This window comes from Pseudophryne corroboree, chromosome 9 (genome assembly GCF_028390025.1).
Source record: "Pseudophryne corroboree isolate aPseCor3 chromosome 9, aPseCor3.hap2, whole genome shotgun sequence".
In the NCBI taxonomy this organism is placed as follows: Eukaryota; Metazoa; Chordata; class Amphibia; order Anura; family Myobatrachidae; genus Pseudophryne; species Pseudophryne corroboree.
In genome coordinates this window covers 377,906,242-377,910,641 of record NC_086452.1, presented here as the reverse complement: position 1 = coordinate 377,910,641, position 4,400 = coordinate 377,906,242, and the positions used below count along the sequence as shown (strand labels likewise).

At 37.9% G+C, this 4,400-nt stretch overlaps 1 pseudogene; it reads right to left on the bottom strand.

Annotated features, from left to right (window-relative positions):
- Window positions 1-255: 255 nt before the first annotated feature.
- LOC134961774 (5S ribosomal RNA) lies at window positions 256-375 on the bottom strand (annotated as a pseudogene).
- Window positions 376-4,400: the final 4,025 nt, after the last annotated feature.

Here is a 4,400-nt window from a genome sequence, read left to right as displayed (position 1 = left end):
AATAATAATAATATAATAAATATAATAAATATAATAAATGATAAATATGTGTGCATATAATTAAGGTAATTTATGCATATTGCAAAGTGCAGATTTAGGGCAGTGCTTTAAAAGTGTTTTAAGCACATTACTATGCTAAGTGAGTTTTAAAGGTACAGATCTGGGCGGTGAGGGAAAGGATGGTATTCGGTGTGCATTGCTTTCGTGCTTCTTTTAAAAAACTGACATGCTCATGTAGGCTATTTTTAGTTAGTTTGTTTACAGTACCTGATATTCCCAGGTGGTCTCCCTGTTCTGGTACTGATCAGGCCCGACACTGCTTCGCTTCCAAGATCGGACGAGATTGGGCGTGTCCAGTGTGGTTTGACTGTAAGAATCACTTACCTTACATGTGTCAGTGTTAATTATATAACTTTGCACGTTACAGCGGATTTGTGGTGATGGTGGGTGGGTGGGCAGGAGGTAGGTGGGGGATGGGGGGGGGGGAAAGTGGGGGGGGGGGGTGGTGGTGGGGGGTGGGGAGTGGGAGGAGGAGGGGGGGGGGGGGTGTGGGGAGGCCAATAGGTTAGATGAGATGTTAAAGATCCGACCGTGTGGTCCTGATGCCAGGATTAAGATTACAGGAACGGCGCAATTTCATAGTAGTCGTTGAAACCCTTTGGATGAAGTGTCTGTAGTTGGAAGATCCAGTACATTTCTCTGCGTGATAGTCTGTTGGCCAAATCGCCACCTCTTTCTCCCAGTTTCACAAGTTCAATAGCTTTAAAAGTCAGTGCTTCTGGGTTTGAGTCATGTACTAAATTGAAATGTCTGGATACTGCATGCGTTTCTATTTTATTCTTAATGTTACGGACGTGTTCTTGGATTCTTATTTTGAGGGGTCTCTTAGTCTTTCCCACATATTGCTTTCCGCACCCACATTCTAAAAGGTAGATCACTGATTGGGTATTACAGTTTATGAAGTCTTTGATTTTGTAAGTTTCCCTTTTTTCAGTGTCCGTGAAAGTTTTTCTTACTGGATGTAAGTACCGGCAGATGTTGCACCTGCCGCACTTATAGGATCCAGTGCATTTCGGCATTCTTAGATCTTCTTTAATATCCTTACGTAACATGCTGGGTGCTAGTGTATCTTTAAGATTTTTTGATTTTCTGAAGATGATCTCGGGGCGAGGAGGTAGAATTTCTTTGAGTACGGGATCCATTAATAAGATTCCCCAATGGTTCTTGAGTGAGTCTCTAATGGTTTTTTCATGACGGTTATATGTGGTGATAAAGGAGACGGAGTCCTTTTTCGTTTCTTTGGTTTTATATTCTAGTAGTGTGGATCTCTCTAGAGCTTTTGCTTTAGTAGCTGCCTCTGTTATAATATTCACAGGGTACTCTTTGTCCTCGAATCTTTGTTTGTATTTCTCGATTTGGGCTTCGCATTCTTCCTGGTTAGTGCAGTTTCTTTTTATCCTGTTAAATTGGGAGAAGGGGATATTATTTTTCCATTTCTTTAAATGATTGCTTCTGTAGTGTAGATAGCTGTTCGTATCTACTTGCTTGATAAAGTTTTTTGTCTCGATTTTACTGCCCCTACCCATTAAAACCAGATCCAGAAATTCAATAGACTCTTGGTTGATCTTGGATGTAAAAACGAGATTCATATCATTGTTGCTCAGATGTTCCAGGAATTCATAAAATCTTTCTTCTGTTCCATCCCAGATGATTAAAATGTCATCTATATAGCGACGGTAAAAGATTAAATGTTCCTTAAAATCATGTTTGCCGTATATAAAATTCTTCTCCCAGCTGCCCATAAAAAGATTAGCGAAACTTGGTGCAAAAATTGTACCCATCGCGGTCCCACATCGTTGTAAATAAAAGTCTTCTAAAAATTTAAAATAATTGTGTTGAAGGATAAAAAACATGACATCACAGATAAAATCTTTATGGGAGGTTGTTAGTGTTGTATCATTCTCCAAGAAATCTCTGCATGCGGTTACCCCTTTTTTGTGATCTATACAGGTGTACAGTGACTGAACATCTATTGTTGCCCACTTGAAGGTGTCTTTCCACACAAAATCTTTTAGGGAGTTCAATACGGAAGTGGTGTCCTTTAAAAATGATGGTAAATCTTTTACGAGGGGTTTTAGAAAGACATCTACATATTCTGACAAATTGGATGTAAGAGAGTCGATACCCGCCACAATGGGTCTTCCGGGCGGGTTTTCCAGATTTTTGTGGATCTTTGGCAGGAAATAAAAAATAGGGGTAATGGGGTCTGATTTGAACAAAAATTGGAATTCTTCCTTCGTAAGAATGTCCGTACGTAGACCACGCACTAGTAATGTTCTCAGTTCTTCAATGAAAGCATTTTTAGGGTCATTGGATAATTTTATGTAGGAAGCGTTGTCTCCCAATAGTCTCTCTGCTTCTGTGATATACTTATCACGGTCCATTATGACCAGACCCCCCCCTTTGTCAGCCTCTTTTAAAACGATTTCCTTGTTTTTTTGTAGCTTTTTTAGTGCTTCTTTTTCTCTATTCGTGATGTTCTTCTCCTTTATTTTCTCTAGATCGGTGTCACATAGGTCCTTTTTCACCATTTCATAAAAAATATCGATGTTACTCCCTTTTGATTCTAATGGATAAAACTTAGAAGTGGGTTTTAAACCTGATTTCGATTGGGTTTCGTAGTTACTAATAATAGCATTATCTTTCTTTAAAAAGTGTCTCTTCAGTGTGAGTTTTCTGATGAACTTGTTTAAGTCAATGAAGGTCTCAAATTTATTGAGACCTCCTGTGGGTGCGAATGTGAGACCTTTGTTGAGCAATGAGACTTCCGGTTTCGATAGTGCATGTTTTGAAAGGTTAAATATTCCTTTTTCATTTGTATCCGTCATTATAGTGCTTTTTTCTTGTTCTCTCTTCCTCCTACTGCCCCGTTTTCCTCTTCTTCTGTATATCTTCTTTTTAGTGGTGATGCCAGGCGAACGTCCTCTTTCAGGGAATTTCCTGTGGTTTCTTTTGGTCTTGTTCCTGTTCTCTGGGCTAAAAAAGCCTGGTCACTATTAGAGTTGAAACGTTGCAATGTTGTGAATCTGTTCTGTAACCTTACAGTTGGTGATGGTGATATTCCTTCTTGATTCCGTGATGGTCTTCTTTTTATTGGAACGGTTTTCCAATACTGTCTGTCTGTTCTGTTTATTTGCTGATTCATGGTTCCAAACCTACTCCAATTCTTTATCTTTCCTTGTTCGTAGTCTGTTTTGTCCCTTATAAATTTCTTTTCTTTATTCTTGGTGACTTCTCCTTCGATATGCTCCATTTTTTTATGAAGAACTTTTTCGTTAATTTTATAGTCCTCTTTATCTTTAAAAGGTTCCAGTTCAGTTTCTTTATGTTGGATACTCTTTTCTAATTCTGAGAGGGAGTTCTTCTTTTCCTCAATCAAGAGTTTCATGAGTTCAATGGAGCAATTATGTAATGTTTTATCCCATTTTTCCAAAAAAGCAGCGTCAAGATTACCGAATGTGGGTTGTTTAAGGAGTCTAAGTCCCCTAGGAATTCTATTAACTGATATGTAATGTTCCAAACCCTTGATATCCCACCATGTTTTCACTTCCTTGGTGAGGAGTCTTTCTATGCCCCAAAATAATTCATCTAAATCACATGGTGGTGAGGGTTCATTTATGTGTTGTTTTTCATTAAATATTTTTTGGCACCAGTTTTGTCTTTTGGTTGCTCTATCTGAATTCCTCCACATTCTTCTAAAAACGTTGTGATACACCAGGCAGCAGTAAAAAGTACTTGCCCAAAAATTTGAAAATAGAAAAAATTACTGCGCCACTTGTGTTCATCAACGTTAGATATAAATAAAAACAATATTTATCTGACACTCCCTAGAATTTTAAAAAGGGCGTCTGCTTACCCCCTAACAGGGATGGCGGTTCCCTGTGTAAGAAAATTACATGTAGTTGGGGGGAGGGGGTTTAGCGACCAATGGTGTCTATAAGAATCACACTTTAGGTGTATATTTTCAAAGTAAAATACAATTTATTAGTGTGTACAATTTAAAAAATGACAAGAAACTTTTTCTAAAAAAACTTTTTCTAAAAAAAATGACAATAACTTTTTCTAAAAAAATGGGATAAAAACTATACATACAGAACTATAAAATACCAGTTATAAGTGAATAAATAGTAAAAAAGGATTCCTTAACTTGGTATGTAGTCACTGCCAGATAGCCCAACGCGTTTCGTCCTTAAGACTTCATCAAGGGGTGTTGGCAGACTGGGACCAGGCATCTATTTATACCCATACTAATATGGTAACAATTATGACATCATTTCCTGTTGGTACCACATGGTATTTTGTGACAGACTAAGAATTCTTATTTTACACTAGTAAGTGAT